This window comes from Triturus cristatus, chromosome 6 (assembly GCF_964204655.1).
Source record: "Triturus cristatus chromosome 6, aTriCri1.1, whole genome shotgun sequence".
Classification (NCBI taxonomy): domain Eukaryota; kingdom Metazoa; phylum Chordata; class Amphibia; order Caudata; family Salamandridae; genus Triturus; species Triturus cristatus.
In genome coordinates, this window is record NC_140589.1 from 1,278,996,645 (window position 1) to 1,279,015,034 (window position 18,390).

An 18,390-nucleotide genomic window follows, 5' to 3' on the forward strand; every position below is an offset into this window, starting at 1 on the left:
TGAGTTACTGATTTTGAGACCTCCTCTGTACACAGACAAGGGAGTTGAGTTGGTGGAGTGGGAGACACAGCAGCGGTGCAAGATCCTAGAGGAGTTGTACCAAGTGCCCCATCAAGTTCCAAAACAAATAGCAATACCTAGTACAAGTGGGACAAAGCAGACAGTGGTGAAAGACACACCACCCAAGCGAGATCTCTATATTAATCCTTAAGATAGAATTTGGAGCGATACTTCAAGGTAATGTGGATTTGAAGAGACTAATGACATATAATGCTGATGAAATGAGATTTTTGATCAAAGAAGCATGCTAGGTGCACCAATGAAGCACATGATAAATTAGAAAACGTGGAAGATGAATTAGAGGTTGACATAAGTAAAATGAAGAATTTCGAACAAAATTACACAATGGATTTAATTCAGAATGCAATCAAGACAATGGGTCTCAATACATAGGGAGCCCATACTAAAGATTTGATTGAGAAAACAAGAGACTGGAGAGATTTAAAGAAATATTAAGAATAATAGAAAAGGAGAATGGTTAATAGGAAAAAGATGAAGAACAGTGAAGCGAAGGTGGGAAAAAGTATGACAAGTAATTCAGAAGTGGGAACAAGTATAGTGACTGAGTTTCCTTTAAGAGAAGTCCATTGCGTGCATCTACCTTTGATGAGGGTAGATTTGTTTCCTTTTATGCATAACTTTCCAAAGTTGAGGAAGACCAACAAACCGGTATAAAGAGGTCCATGAATTGACGTATCTTTCTCCAATGCTGTGGACAGATTTGAATTAATTCATTCATTGAAATTGTTGTTCCAGGAAAGTTGGTTTGAGTGTAAAGTGGCTGCAGAGTGACCAACACAGGAACCACCAAGACAGGGCACTTACAATGCACCATCAACAGAGGTAGTTTAAAAATACAAGGCAGTGATTAAGCATTTGAAGAAAAGAATTTCAGAAAGGGATATACATTCGAGAAAAGATTATGAGGACAACACAGGAGTCAGAAGAGTTAATGTATTCCTATTTTGAGAGGTTGATGCAGATTTTCAAAAGCATAACATTAAAAAATGCATAGAAAGAACCAGTCGGAGGTTTGATTTCTGCTTTCATGAATGTGCTGAGAGCACAGATTAGCAATCACATTCAGCAAAGTGAATGGTGTTGGTCAACAAAGGGCAATGATGAGATTTCTATGTTGGCTAAAACAGTAGTGATTATCTTGATAAGAAACGGAAAAGGCTGAAAGAGAAGCTGATGATTGGTCAGACAATGCAATTTGAAAGTGGTCAGATGGGTCCAAATAGGAATTGTGTTAAAAATGGTTTGAATGGGATGAATCAAACAGTGCAAGGTGACAAAGTGATTGGAAATGTTGAAAAAGACTACAGCTTGTCATTTTTGTGTTCGGATTGGGTATTGGAAGAGGGAATGTAGACAGAATCCAGTCCGAATTCAGGACAATATAGAACAAAATCAGCAGGTGCAGAAAAATAATAAAGTGCCAAATATGCAGAATTTGGAGCAGAGCATGCAGATTCAGAAAACAGTTTGAATGCCAGTCCCTTTAGCTCCGATGATGCCGCAAAACATAAAGAATAAAATGGCACATAGTTTGGGTTAACAACAGAATGCCATGGTAATCATTGATGAGATGGCAGGTACTAATTTGCAATGACAGTGTCTGAGAGGGAAGGAGGATTGCTTTCTTGGAGCAGTTCTCGAGGTAGATCAAAGTGGCTCATATAGATATGGAGAAGTCAATGGCCATCTCGTTTCATTTCTGATTGATACGGGGCCGACCCATTCTACAGTTCGTTCTGTGGAAGTTCTGAACCTACTCCTCTCGGGAACAGAAGTCTAAGTTGTAGCGATCAGCAATTAACAAATTGTTAATCAAGTTTCAGCAGATGTGCAAGTCAAAATAGAACATATATGGAATGAGCATCAACTTTATCTATGTGATTTAAGCCAAGTGAACTTTCTTGGAAGGGCACTTATTTGCAAGATGAATTGTGTTCTAAACTACACACCGGATGGTGTCGCAGTTGATACATAAGATGAGAATTCACTTTTTAAAATGAGGGCAAAGAACTCCAGAGTTGAGATGTACCCAGTTTTGACAACAGAAGAACTTCCTCCAGATTTAAGACTCACTGTCAGAGAGGATGTATGAGATTATTTTGATTAAAACAGCAGAATCAGTGAAAACAAAGTTGACACCAGATGGAATATTGCTGAAAGCTAGATAGTACAGATTAACAAGGAGACTGAAGAGAGAATAAAACCAGTGATTTAGAAAATTATTAAGCAGGACATCCTTCAAGAGCTCATTCACAGTCCAGGCAATTCTCCTCTAATGGAAATTAAGAAACTGAGTATAAAATGGATAATTGTTCAGGACCTCAGAAAAATTAATAAAATGGTGGTTCCTTGCTGTCTTTTGAAACTGAATCCAGCAGTAATACTGTTAAAAAATCCAGCAGAGGCAGAATGGTGCACACTCATTGACTTTTGCTCTTTCCAATACCATTGCATGAAGATTTGCAGTTCCACTTCTCTCTTCACTTTCTTAATAAAGTTCTCGTATGGTGTAGGATTCCACAATCGTATACAGAGAGTCCTTTAATTTTCTCCCAAGTTCTTAGAAAGGATTTAGAAAGTTTTAGATTACCATGTATTTCAATCCTAGTCCATAGATGATAATTTGTTAGCATCCAAAATGAAAGAAGATCGTAAATTTGACACCATTGCATTGTTGAATAATTTGTTGGAAAATGGGCATAACGCCTCCACAACAAAAAATCAGTACTATGAGAGGGAAGTAAATTATCCCAGACATATTATTGAAAAGGATGCATAGAAAGTCTAAAAGGAACTTGTTTCTGTAATTCTGTAATTGAATACCCCCTCCCCAAAGGGAGGTTTGAATGTTTCTTGTAATTGTTGGTTAATGTCATCAGTGAATTCCAAATTTTCCCCACATTTCAAAGCCTTTAGTAAGGCTGACATGTAATGATGCTCAAGATCCAGTACCATTTGGTGACAAGTGCCTTGAATCCTCAAAAAAAAACTGAAAGAGAGTTTGTGCATGCGACTGCATTTATGATGCCTGATATTATATAATTTTTTATATGTTCAGATATGAAAAACATGGTCGGGTCACTCCCCACGCCGCAAGGCTCCTCCTGAGTGTGCGTGTCTTTCCTCCATCTGCCGCCACCGTAGTGAGTTCGCCTCTGGTGTGCCCCCTGTGCTGCCTGCCTGCACTGTGATTGCCTGATAAAATTAGTATTAATTTTGTGATTGTCCGTTTATTTTCTCCTTATTGTCCTAACTTGTGCTTGTTTTCAGATCCAGTTTGCGCTCCTTAGTGCTCCAGCTTTTCTCTGTGCCCTTCGCTCCTTGCCTCCCCTGCTCCCCGCCGCTGCCCCCCTGCGGCCCCGCCCACTTTTGCCTTCTGTTTCCCTCCCCGCCGCTGCCCCCTGCGGCCCTGCCCCCTTTTGCCTCCTGTTCCCACCCATTGGCCGCCCCGCTCCCGCCTCCCAGCTGCTCCTCCCTCCCACTAGCCTTTTATGGAGGACGCCGTGCGGAAGCGCAGCGGACGTGCGCAGCGGGCACGCCAAAGGCAAGCCCGTCTGCGCCCGTCTGCACCTGGACCGCGTCCAGCGCCAGAACCCCTGGACCCCACACCTCCCGCAACGTCAGACTCCGATACGACGCCAACACCCTCCACGCTCTCAACACATGGCCAGGACTACCTGTGCTTCCAGGCTGCCCTGAAACACACCCATGGACCCTTCTCCTGCCACACATGCAGCTTCTCCTGTGTCAGAACCACCAAGCCTCTAAGGAGCGGACCCAACCATCTCCACTGCATACTCCTCAACACTCGCTCCGCACGCAAACACGCCGTCGAGCTCTGGGACCTCCTCGATACTACGGCTCCAGATGTAGCCTTCCTGACCGAGACCTGGTGGAACGACTCCTCGGCACCGGACATCGCCATAGCCATCCCAGACGGATACAAGATGTCCCGCAAAGACCGAACCCACGGAATCGATGGAGGAATAGCCATCGTCCACAAATCCACTCTTCAGGTCCACACCCTCGCAGACGACCCTCTCAACTCCGCCGAACACCTCCACTTTCGGATCCACACCGACCCCAACACCACCCTCAGAGGAACACTCGTCTACAGATCTCCAGGACCCAGGGCCCCGTTCAGCGATGCCATCGCCGACCTCTCCAGCACCCACGCACTCCCCTCCACGGACTACATCCTCCTCGGGGACCTAAACTACCATCTCGAGAACAACAACAACACCAACTCCACCACCCTGATCGACAACCTCGCCAATCTCGGATTCCGACAACTCGTCACCAAACCCATCCACACCGCCGGCCACACGCTCGACCCCATCTTCTCCACAAGCACCCACGTCGCCTTCAACCACACCACCGAACTCCAGTGGATCGACCACCGTTGCATCCACTTCACATTCAAGAAGGCAACCACGCACCACCGCACCCAACAGCTGCCCCGTCGCTGCTGGGGCAAAATCACTGAGGATCAGCTGACCTCAGCCCTTGCCCTGGACCCACCTAGCGACCCCACCGACCCAGACGTCGCCGCCCGGCACCTCAGACAATGGATCGATGACTGTGCCAACACTCTTGCCCCGCTCAAGAAACCCTCCATCAACCACCCCAGCAAGAAGGCCACCTGGTTCACCGAGGAACTCCGGGCCTCCAAACACACATGCCGGAAGCTAAGAAAGGCATGGCTCCACGACCGCACGTCAGACAACCACACTGCCCTCAAAGACGCCACTCGCAGACATCACCAACTCATCAGAACAACCAAAAGGTCCTCCTTCAAAACCCGCCTCGACAACAACGCACATGACTGCAAAGAACTCTTTAGCATCGCGAAAGAACTCTCCAACCCCACCGCCAACACCAATGACATCCCGCCCTCACAAGAACTGTGCGACTCCCTGGCCACCTTCTTTCACCGCAAGATCATCGACATCCACGACAGTTTCAACGTACCGCCCGGCCCGACCACGGCAGACCCCATCCCGAACAACACCAACCTACTGACCTCCTGGGCCCACGCTAGCGACGCCGAAACACGCAAGACCGTGAACTCCATCCACTCAGGATCGCCAGCAGACCCCTTCCCACACCACGTGTTCAACAAAGCAGACGCTACCATCGCACCCCAACTACGAAAGGTCATTAACATCTTCTTCGACTCAGCACCCAGAGAGTCCGCCTCCCACCCTACAGAGCCGAAGCAACCAACCTCATCTGCAGCGTTCCCCAGGGCTCATCCCTCAGCCCAACACTATTCAACATCTACATGGCCCCCTTCGCACAAGTGGCCCGCCAACACGACCTGAACATCATCTCCTATGCCGACAATACCCAGCTCATCCTCTCCCTCACCAAGGACCCGCACACCGCCAAAACCAACCTCCACGAGGGTATGAAGGCCGTCGCCGAGTGGATGAGGAACAGCCGCCTGAAGGTGAATTCGGATAAGACGGAAGTCCTCATCCTTGGCCCTACCCCGTCTGCCTGGGACGACTCCTGGTGGCCGACTACACTAGGAACAGCACCGACACCCCAGACCATGCACGCAACTTGGGATTCATCCTCGACTCCTCCCTCTCAATGTTCAAGCAGGTCACCACCGTCTCCTCCTCCTGCTTCTACATCCTCCGCATGCTTCGCAGGGTCTACAAGTGGATCCCGATCAAAACCAGAAGACCGGTGACCCAAGCCCTCGTCAGCAGCCCGCTGTACTATGGCAACGCACTCTACGCTGGAATCCCAACCAAACACCTACAGCGACTACAACGCATCCAGAACGGATCAGCACGCCTGATCCTCAACCTCCCTCGCCGCAGCCACATCACCCCCACCTAAGAGACCTGCACTGGCTCCCCGTCAACAAGAGGATCACCTTCAAACTCCTCACCCATGCACACAAAGCACTCCACAACTCCGGACCAACATACCTGAACAGCAGACTCAACTTCTACACCCCCGCCCGCCAGCTCTGCTCTGCAAGCCTCGCCCTCACCGCCATCCCCCGAATCCAACGAACCACCGCCGGAGGCAGATCCTTCACCTACATCGCGGCCAAGACCTGGAACTCCCTCCCCACCCACCTGCGGCAGACCCAGGACCTGCTCACCTTCAGGAGGCTCCTCAAGACCTGGCTCTTCGAGCAGTAGCAGCAGACCCCCCTCCCCTTCAGCGCCTTGAGACCCTCGCGGGTGTGTAGCGCACTGTATAAGTACTGTGATTGATTGATTGATTGATTGATTGATTGATTGATTGATTGATTGGGTGTGCACTTTCAATACTTGCGCAGAAACATGGAAGGCTCATGCGCTCACTTGATTATCTTTCAGGTGTATTGTATCCAGTTGCTGCAAGTCTTCTAGGATGTTTAAAATCAGTTGCAGCAGTTTGTCTGGAAATAGAGCAAAGTGAAGGAATTGTGATGTGCCACACTTTATTTGTCTATGTTCCACACTATGTTAAAATGCTTTTAATAAGATTGAAAACAAAGCATACAACAAACAGCAGGTTAACACATTATGAACAAGTGTTATTTGGAGCGGAGAGCATTTCAATCCGGTGGTGTATTATCCTGAATGCAGCTCTACACTGCTTCCAATTTCAGACAAATGTGAAGGCAGAGAAAATATTGTTGATGACAAAATGGAGCATGACTGCATTGAGGGGATTGAGTTATGCACTAAGCCAAAACCAGATATTAAGGAAGTCCGACTAGAGGACTCAGATTTAACACTGTTGAAGGCTCCTGTATGAGGGATCCATATGGTGGATTGAGAGCTTCTTATCAAGTGTGTTTTGTTTCAAAAACATTGGAGGCATTCACATTACAAAATGGGACTTCAGCACAAGTAGTAGAATGAATTGCTGAAGGTGGTATGAATTTTGTATTTTTACTCGAGAAATTTCAAGTGTTTTAAAATATCTTTTTTTTTTTTTTTTTTTTAAAGAAACCTTTATTACACAGTAAAAAAATACATACAAGGGCCTACAACCACCAAGGCCGGCCGCTACAGAGCCAGAGGGCCCGCAATGCAACGCCACACATTCAAATGAACCAGAGGCGAAGCTCTCGGCAGTTCGTGAGCACATGCAACAGGCCGTGGCCATAGGCCAAGAGCAATCGGAAAAAACAGTTTCATTTTCTATTAAATACAACACACACTCAAGGCAATGAGAGTCCGAAATAGCAGCGTGCGCTTCCCAGGACGGGGGACAACGTACAGTATCCGAAGCAGTTCTTGACAGGAAGTGGCAGTGGGGGGCGAGGGGAAGACAAAGCATGGAACACACCTTACACAATCCCGCAGAACGCGTGGCTAGGGGGACAAAGCAATATCAACCTCTAACGGCAGAGGCGGGGCGCAGATATGTCCACGATATGAATTCCATGGACCCCATACCTTAGTCCATTTCCCAGGCTTGCCTCTCGCCACATACACCGTCTTCTCCCTAAACATACACCAGTCCATATTCTCCTTCCATACCGCGATCGTGGGCGGCCTCGGGGAGCCCCACAGCTGTGCAATGTTACGCTTCGCCACCATGTACCCCAAAGTCACCCACTGCGTCTGCGCCACATTATAGTCATTCGGTTCCCAGACATTCAACAAACACCTCCTAGCCTCTGGCAACAGAGCAACGTGCGTGACCTCCTCCATTACGGCATGTATACCGTTCCAAAATCGCACAACCTCCAAACATTCCCATAGGATATGAAGAAAGGTACCCGACAGGCCACAACCACGCTTACACATTCCATCCCTCGAGTAACCCATACGTAGCAAACCGGGCCCCGTGACATACACTCTATGGAGGATCTTCAGCTGTACGAATCGTAAGCGGGCCGGGATCGCCACCTCTTTCAGGGAGGCCACCGCCGATACCCGGTCCTCATCGTCCAGTTCCAAGCCGTCGCCCGTCCATGCCTCCCGCAGACGGATCAGCAAGTCCGCGCGATCGTTAATAAGTTTTTTGTAGATCAGAGAAATAGTGCTGTCGGGCACATAGCCATCCAACACTCTATCCTCCAGCAGGGAGTATTCGGGGATAGCAGCAACGTCCGGAAAGACCGAACACAGCGCGTGGTAGACCTGTGCATACCGGAAGTACTCTCTATCATTTAATTTGTATTCCGTTTTAAGCATTTCAAACGTTTTCAAAGACCCCTTCGCCCAAAGATCACCCACCTTACATATACCAATCATATCCCATTTCTCAAAGCCTTTCGTTTTCCACAAACAACCCAGCCGCCGGGATGCATACAACGGCGTCGCCCGAGTCAAGCGATCCCGCCACCCCATCGCAGCATTCGCCGCATGCCACACACGTACCGCAACCTGCGTGGGTCCTGTAAACCGTGCATCCGGGGTCGCCGAATACAGTGCCCTATTATAATCCCCACCCGGGAGCAGTAATTTATCAATCTCGAAGGCCGGATTCAAGGCAGGACCGAATATCCCGTGGTTCACCGCCGCCAATTGAGACGCCCAATAGTATCTTTTAATGTCGGGGAGGGCGACCCCCCCATCGTACCAAGGGAGCGTCAACTTGGCGAGAGCGATCCGCGGCCGCCCATCCCAAAACAGTTTGCGCTGAAGACCCTCCACCTCACGGAAATAACGGGCGGGCACGACATCTAGAGTATTTTGCAAACCGTACAAGAAGCGAGGCAGCGACATCATTTTAAACAATGCCGCCCGTCCGAGCGGCGAGAGCGGAAGTCGTCGCCACCTCGCGACGTCGGCCTTCAATCGCTGGAGGGGAGGGAGAAGGTTTCGCTCATAGCGGACCGCGGGATCCAGAGATATAAAGATTCCCAAATATTTAAACCCCAGTGTAGCAATCTGGATAGGGCAATCCCGCGGCAGGAGGGGGGCCTCGCCCGAGAGGACGTAAACACATGACTTGGCCCAGTTGATAACCAGGCCAGAGTTGCGACCGAAGGAATTCAATACGTCTACCAATACAATCAGCGACTGTCGGGGAGAGGTAAGATACAGAAGGATGTCATCCGCGTAAAGGGAGACACGGTCCTCAAACTCCGGCGTCCATCTGATGCCCCGCAGCGACGGCTCCCAACGCAACCAGGCGGCGAGAGGCTCTAAAGAAAGTGCAAAGAGAAGGGGTGATAACGGACAACCCTGCCGCGTACCTCTCCCCAGTGCGAGGGGAGCCGACACCCTACCATTCACCACAACCTGTGCCAATGGGTCAGCGTATAATAATTTTACCCAACCAATAAACTCAGGGCCGAACCCGAATTTCGCCAACACGGCCCAAATATAAGGCCACTCCAAAGTGTCGAACGCCATAGTAGCATCTAAAGAAGCCAAGATGGCCGGCTCACGAATAAACTCCGCTCTAGCAAGCACGCCGTGTAACCGCCTCAAATTCAGGGCGGTATTCCGATGGGGTATAAAACCGGACTGATCCTGATGAATCAAGTCGCCCACGACCCGAACCAGCCGATTAGCCAATACCTTAGCCACGTGCCGCGAAAAACATGTCCCGAAGATACGGCGCTATCTTATCGGGACGCAACTTATATAGTTCAATGGGAAGACCATTAGGACCCACAGCCTTACCAGAAGCGATCGAGCGAATGGCCAAAGCGATCTCATCTGACGACAACTTCGCCTCCATCAATATTGCATCAGCCTCCGATAGGGTTGGCAATGCAATGTCTCTAAGCAACAGATGAGAATCCTCCTCCGAACGCACAGAAACTGGAGAGTATACCCCGCGGAAATAATCCGCGAAGCAGTCAACAATCTCCACAGGGTCAGTCACACACACTCCATCCCTGCTCTCCACAACGGGCACTACCCTGCTCGCTCTCTCCTTCTTATCCAACCAAGCAATCAACTTTCCGGCCTTATCCCCCACATCATACAGTCGTCCTTGCTGCTCTCTACTCATCTCTTTAGCGGCATCCGTGACTAGCGCTCTATAATCTGAGTGTTTGAGGCTGAGGACGTGCAATTTCTCATCAGTAACACCCCGCTCCAAGTCCTCCTCCATTTCAGCTATTTCCGTTTCCAGGCGAACCACCTCTGCTCTCTCGCACCTCTTAGCATGGGAGATAAGTGACAAGGCCTGCCCCCTGATCACCACTTTATAACCCTCCCATAGGGAGACAGCCGACGACACCGACCCCACATTATCATTGAAGTAGTGATCGATGGACTTGACCAGTTCTGCGCGGATCTTAGGGTTACGTAAATACCAGGGGTTAATGGGCGCTACTCTCCCCTCTGCCCCAGAGACAACCTTCAGTTGCAACCATATAGGGGAATGGTCAGAAATACCTCGGGCCAAATGACGCACCTCCCCAATCATCCCAGCTTGGATCGCCGGCATAAGCATGTAGTCAAGTCTCGAAAGACTCCCATGGGCCCCTGAGTGAAAGGTGTATTGCGCCTGCCCCGGGTGCATCAATCTCCAGCAATCTACAAGTCCCAAAGTGTCCAGAAAGCCACCCAACCAGGCCTGAGCCCTAGGGAGATCCCTGGGGGGGTGACGGTCCTCCAACCCGGATACAACAGCGTTAAAGTCACCCCCCAACACAAGAACCCCCCCAGGGAGTCCCAGGACCAGACGCCCCAAATCAGCAAATGTAGCCGTCTGTAATCCCGGAGGCACATAAACAGCAACGAGCGAAACAGTCCTACCCTCCCATCTCCCCACCAGTGCCACATAGCGCCCCCTATCATCGTGAAGCACCTCGTCCACCTCCAATGGGAGAGAGGCCCTAACCAAAATGCCCACTCCCCTTGAGCCAGAAGTGAAACCAGAGTGAGCGGCAAGGCAATAGCCCCGCCTATTCAGGTCATGGAAGGAGTTCCCAATCAAATGTGTCTCTTGCAGGAAAACAATGTCGGGCGAGATCTGTTTCAAAAACTGCAACACCACCCCGCGCTTGATCCTGTCCCCCAATCCATTCACATTCCACGAAAGGATTCTCAATCCCCTAACCCCCAACCCACTCCCGTGCATGATACCCACCCCCCGGAGAGCACAATCCGGACAAGTCAGCAGAGAACTTCACATTGCCTTGCGAAACAAACAACCAGACCCAACACCCCCCCTCCCCCACAGTCCCCCAACCACAACTCCCCCCTCCCTGCACCCCTGCTTGAGCCCCAACAGCCCCCCCAACTCGCAGTGTGCCTGTCGCCCCAACATATACCACAAAAAGAACCCCAGAAGGAGGAAAGGGCCCCAATAAGCTCCCCACAACCTCCAAGCATTTGAAGGGCATATTGTGGCAAACTAGAGTCCAGTTGAGCCAAGGTACAAAACGTCACCAGTCTAGTCCATCACCAGGAACCAAGTTCTAGTCCTGCTCCACCAAACCCTCTCCGCTCTCCGCCATCCGACTATCCCGATCCTGTCCCCGAGGCAGGGCATCCAACCAGTCTCCAACCGCCTCCGGCCGGTCGAAGAAGTGTGAGCGACCCCCGAACTCAACCCGCAGCCTAGCCGGGAATAACATCGCATATTTCAGCTCCATGTCCCTCAAGCGCCGTTTGACGCCCAAAAATCCCAGCCGTTGTTTTTGAACCGCTTGCGTGAAATCCGGGTAAAAGCTGACATTAGATTTCTCAAACTTCAGTGGCCCGGCCAACCTCGACGCCTGAAGGATAGCATCCCTATCCCGAAAGTTAAAGAGTCGGGCGATTATAGGCCGCGGGGGAGCACCCACTTTGGGTGCACCACCCGGAATCCTGTGGGCCCGCTCCACCGCGAAGAACTTGCTAAGTCCCTTGGGCGCGAGACGATTGATCACCAGATCCTCCACAAAAAGATCAGCAGCAGAGTCCTCCGATCTTTCCGGCACTCCAATGATACGAACATTGTTCCGTCTAGCCCTGCTTTCGGAGTCCTCAAGTCGACGGTCCATCAGGTCACTGGCTAGCCGCAACCTACGGACCTCCGTCTGCAGGGCGGCCACGTCCACAGTTAGGCTCGATGCGGTCTGAGCCAAGGAGTCGACCCGCTCGTTAGTTTTGGACAGGTCTGCCCTGACCAAATTCACATCGATCAGGACCGCGTCCAATTTATGAGCCAGGGTATCAAACTGCTGACCCACAGCAGCCTTCAGCTCCTCAATGGCGCCCATGACGTCCAGCAAAGTCAATTCTGACGATGAGCCCGAGACCTCTTTGGACCTCTCAGGCGATTTATGCGAGCCACTAGGAGATCCCTTTGCCTGGGCATAACGATCCATGTTATTGACCTGAGTATAGGCGCCCCTCCGGGTTGACTTGGGTTTCAACTTGTCTCCGTCTAGTCTCGCCGCCATCGTCCGGAGGCCACCAAGGTTGGCACCCGCCAGCACCAGGAATAAGGACCAGGCAGCTAATTCGATTGAACACAGCCGTCGTAGACAGTAGGCCTGTGTATAGTCCGAGAGTCAGGCCAGACGCTCTGCCATCCGCGCTCCTCTGAAACACCAAAGTCCCTCAGCCGATCTCAGCAAACAAGCTTGAAAACGAAAGTGAAAGTGCGGGGTACGTGGCAGGTCAAGCCCGTGATGCCGCTGTTGTTCACTTCGTACCCGGGCACCTCACCAACTCGAGATCGGGGCCAAGGCAAGAGCAGGCCGCAAACTTCAGAGCGCAAACATTCCGGTTCCAGGCGTCCGATTTGAGTTTGGAAAACGGGTGGCACCTCAGCGCAAGTTCATCAGCAAAAGCCCGTCAAAAAAACAGGATTAAGTCAGGATAGACGTGGGAGGTTGCGGAGGCCCTCGAGATCCGTAAACCTACGCGGCCATCTTGGTTGCGCGCTAGGCTCCTCCCCGTTTTAAAAGATTGTATTTTGCTAAAAGTCCAGCACTAAAGTTACATGAGTTGAATAGTGCTCTGTTCCGTGGATATGTAACAGATGTGAAGAAGGTTTGTGAGGATATTGAGTTTTGTTACTTTGGTCCAGAGCAAGAAAGTGCAGGAAATGACACAGTTATTGAAGAAAATGTGGAAGAGAATATAGAACTAGGGGTGGGCGGAATTTGCGAAAGCGACTTTCGCAAATTATCGCGAAAATGTTAAAAATCTCCGCAAACAAGCGGAAATATCGCGAAGATGCGGAAGTTTTTTTCCCGCCCGTTCGCGATATTTTCTGCATGGTTGCGGGTCGCTAACTTACCCCTGCGGTTGCTCGCGGGCGCGGCCATCTTGTTTTCAGTTGTCTCGCGGTGCATGATCGCGAGAAGAAAGACGTGATCGCGCGACGCATGACGTCACTGCGTACGCGAACTGTCGCGAGACAGCGCAAATGGCTAAAACAATACAACATCTCATGGAGAACGCGACCGGATCGGGAAAACTTGTCGGCGAACGCGGGAATTCAGGTAAGGCGATCGCGCGCGAGAATGTATTATTTTACAGCGCGAGCAAGAACCAAATTATCGCAAAGCTGCGGAATGCGGAAATTTTGACATTTCCGTGCTCTCCGCGGACGCGGAAATGCCAAATTATCGCAAATTCCGCGAACGGAACGGAAATTTTGCCCAGGCCTATATAGAACCCACTGTTAGCAAAACATTTGAAGATCAAATGACAAAATTTACTATCATCTCTAATGAAAGACCAAATATTACTTGTATTTGTTGCCGGAGAAGCCATTATAAAAGTCAAACAAGGAATGTTGATCTCTATAATAAAAGTGAAAAAGAAAATAATTCTATGTGGAAGGATTTTGCTACATATTTATTTCTGGAAAATTGTTTTGATTTGGGTGGAGATCAGCGTATTTGTAAATACTGTTATAACAAGTTAGAAGAAAATAAAATGCCTGCTAGAGCTGTACATAATAATTTAGAATTGGTTGATATTCCTGCAGAACTTAGTGATTTAAATACGTATGAGTCTATACTCATTCAATGTGTCCATCCGTTTCAGACTATAGTTCGTATGGAGCCCAAAACAGGCAAATTACCTCCTTCAGATTTACAAAGAGGTTTAAAAGGAAGAGTTGTCTATTTGCCATTAGGTTTGAAAAAAAATATTGAAACAATTGATGCAGATAATTTGGAAACTGAACCATTAGTTATTCTGGTTAATGGTGTACCTACAAAGAATAAGAAAATTTGGCAGGAACTGGTGGATGTACGAAAAGTACAAAGAGCAAATTTATATTTGAAAAGAAATAATAAATGGTATGAATCAATTTATATGGATGAAGATGAAGAAGATTTACTAGCAGACACAGGAATACCAACTGGGCAAATTGAAAAAGTGGATAAGTCAAAAGAAGAAGAAATTTATGAACATTTCAGCATACATCCTCTTCATTCTAAAGAAGTTATGGGAAACACTATTGATCTCTTTCAGATGAAAAAAGCAAAAGGAACTCCTGTGAGTGTATGGGAGGAGATCTTGGAAGCTCGTCGTTTTCCCCAGCTGTTTCCTACAGGAAAAGGTGGACGATATGATGAACGTCCAGTACAGATTCCTGCTTCTGAGTATCGGACTACAAGATTATATGCAGAAGATCCAAGATTTTGTCAAAGTATTCCTTATTTGTTCCATCTTTTATTTGAAAGTGACTTATCAGCACTATCTTATGCAGTAAATCACATTTTGAAGACTGGAGTACATCTACATAATGTGTCTGCAAAGGATTTTCTGAACAAAGTGCAAAAGCGAGATGATCATTTGGAATCTCAATTGATTAATCTAATGGCTTGTCAGCGTGGGACTAATGAATATTGGTACCGACGCCATGGAGAATTGAAATGTATGTTACGGAATTTAGGAACTCCTACATGGTTCCTTACCCTAAGCTGTGCAGAGTACGCTTGGGATGATTTACTGGATTTTCTTCGAGAGGCAAATTCAAATATTGAAAACATCCAATACAAGACAGCAGGAGAATTGTGCTCATTGGATCCGGTTAATGTTTGCAGATATTTCAATCATAGATTTGAGGCTATGATGTCCTTCATCTGCAATAAAAAAATCCACCTCTTGGAGAAGTTGTGGATTTCTTTTGGAGAAAAGAGTACCAAGCAAGAGGTGCTCCTCATATTCATATGCTGTTGTGGATCAAGGATGCCCCAAAATTTGGAACAGATTCTGATGATGCAGTTTTATCTTTCATTGAAGGATATGCAACATGTGCTATACCTAAAAGCACAGAAGAAAAAAATGTAAAAGAGCAAGTTTTACGTTTCCAAAGTCATCGGTGTGGAAAATACTGTAGACGAAAGTACAAGAGTAAAGATAAATTCTACACAAAATGTCGATTTGGATTTCCACGACCTGTTCTTTCAAAAGGAAGAGTAAACAGTTTTATGTCAGCTGTGCGACATACTATTACAAGAAAATCGCCTAAGAATACCTACAACCTAAGAAGAAAAGAGTCAAAATATATAAATGACTACAACCCAGTCATTTTATCCATGTGGAATGCTAACATGGATATTCAGTATGTAGCTGACAATTCTATTGCTGTTGATCGGTATGTCACATCTTACATCACTAAATCTGAGAAAACGTAATTGAAAGAAATGTGGGAAGAGATTTCTCACGAGAAGACTGTCAGTAAAAAGCTATACAGTTTCAGTTTAAAGATGTTATTGCATCGAGAAATTGGGTCATACGAATGCTCAGATAGGTTATCATCTGCAAGTCTGTACTCCAAATCCAGAAGAATAATTTGGGTAAGTTTAGGCCTTGCAGGAATGCGAAATCGGGTACTGAAATCTATTCGAGAAATTGAATATTTAGCAGAGTACGAACCTGAAAGTACAGACATTTTAAGAACAAACATGTTGGACACATATTACCTAAAGAGAAGTCATCATCTTGAGAACATGTGTCTCTATGAAGTGCTGCAGAACTACATTTATAAACGGAATGCCACAGAAGACATCAACAATGGAAAATATAAAGTCATTGGTGAGGAAGGATGTTTGGTAAAACAAATAAAAGGAAGTTTGATTAATCACAGAGAGCTGAGTTGCGACACTACTGACAAGAAGGAATTTTACCACTTAGCACTTTTACAGTTGTTTAAACCATGGCGCTCAGAGGATGAATTACTTGGACATTTTCAAAGCTATGAAGATTCCTTTAATACATGCAAAGATACCGTAGAATGCAGTACTTTCACAACTTATGTACAAATGTTAAATGAAGAAATTGAACAAGAAGCAACAATTGCAGCTGAAGTAGCTAGAGACAGTTCTCAGGACAGTCAAAGTTCTGGGACACTCAGTCAAGATCCCCTAGGACAACCAATCATAGAAAATGAAGCTGCAATAGCCATGACTGAAGTGGAAACAGCTATGAATCAAGCTCAGGAAGATTTAATAAACTTACCAAATTTGGAACAGCAACTGAATGATGAACAACAACAAATTTATGAGGAAGTCACAAAACAAATTGATCATGGATTACTACATGAAAATAAAGAGTGCTCATGCACATCATTTGAACCAATCAGAATGTGTGTGAGTGGACAAGCTGGAACTGGAAAAAGTTTCTTGATTAAAGTAATTAGAAGCTACCCACAGAAAAAAACTGATTCCACTTTGTCTTGTGTTGTTACTGCTCCAACTGGGTTAGCAGCATATAACATAAAAGGAATTACCCTCCATCGTTTGCTAATGTTACCAGTAGAGCATGAGAACAAAATACAATACCACAAGCTAACAGGAGAAGCATGTTTTGAAGTTTCAAGAGTATTGAAAAAAATGAAATTTCTCATTATTGATGAGGTAAGCATGGTATCAAACTTAATGCTTGCCTTTGTGCATTTAAGAATGCAGCAAATTCTAAAGACAAACTATGACGTGCTATTTGGAGGAAAACATGTTATAGTTTTGGGGGATCTACTGCAGCTCACACCAGTTAAAGGACAACCAGTATTTCATACTCTTACACATGAAAACACGAAAAAGTCGTTAGGAAGTATAGGTAATGTGAATATTTGGACATACTTTGAGTACAAAGAACTCATTACCAATATGCGGCAAGCAAATGATGATGATTATGCAAGTATTCTCAAAGATATCAGAATTAGACTACTCACAGAATATGGAAGAAAAGCTTTACAGAGTCGATTGCTATGTAATTTGTTTCCAACAGAACAAATAGTTCCAGAGAAAATATACAAGAAAATTGCTGGAAAAAATACTGTAATCTGCTTAATGTCAACACTACATGAATGCTCTATATTCAATCAAGAACTTTTGAAATTGGAAAATGAAGAGATTGTAAAACTGGAAGCTGTGGATAAAACACAACATGAAGGAATAATTATTATATTGACAAGCAAATTGACAACTAAATTGGATTCTCTAGAGAAAAACATATCGAAAACAGCTGGTTTAGAAAAGAATCTTTATGTATGTATGAACTGTCGAGTAATTTTAAGACGTAATTTGGATGTAGAAAAAGGTTTAGTGAATGGAGCTATGGGTAAAGTTGTGGGTTTTGTTAATTACCAGAAAAAAGATGGAATTGAATTTTTAAAAATAAAATGTTATCAGATTGAAAAGGTTAAAGACATTAGTCGTTGTTCAGTTCGTTTCTTGCTTGTGAAAGACTTATATGTACGTAGGAAGCAGTTTCCGTTTTCTCTAGCATATGCTGTAACTATTCACAAATCTCAAGGATTAACTGTAGATAGTGCTTTTGTAAACATTGGATCTAGTGTGTTTAAAGAAGGTATGGCATATGTTGCTTTGTCATGCGTGAAAACAATATCTGGTTTATTCATGATAGACTTTGATGAGTCAAAAGTTAGTGCTGATGCAAACTGTGTAAAGGAATATAATGATTAAGAAGAAGCTATGCTCCTCATTTAGGTCAGTATCCTGTGTTTGAAAAACGTGTTGTTTGTCGGAAAAGGAGAATTGAGAATATCTGTAATGAGGATGTACAGAAGAGAAAACAAAAGGAGAGTGATGTGATTCCAAGCAAAAAGAAAAAGGACAATGTTGAAGAGGTTGTTGGTTGTCATTTTGAAAATAGCTCTGGTGTCAACTGCTACGCTAATGTAGTGCTGAATGTTGTATTTTATCTTGAAAGTTTGCAAGAGCAGATAATACTAAATCATGAAAAAAGATTCTGTTCTCTGCTGAGTTTTCTTTATGAGAAGCTGAGTAATGATAAAACTAAAATAGAAAGTGCTTCTGATGTTAGAAATCTTTTAGATGTATGTTCAGGATGTACACAGTTTACTCAAAATGTCCAGCAAGATGTACAGGAATTCTTAATGTATATGCTTATGGTACTGGAAGATGAAGGGATAGAAATAGAAAATATGTTTGGTCTCTCTTAT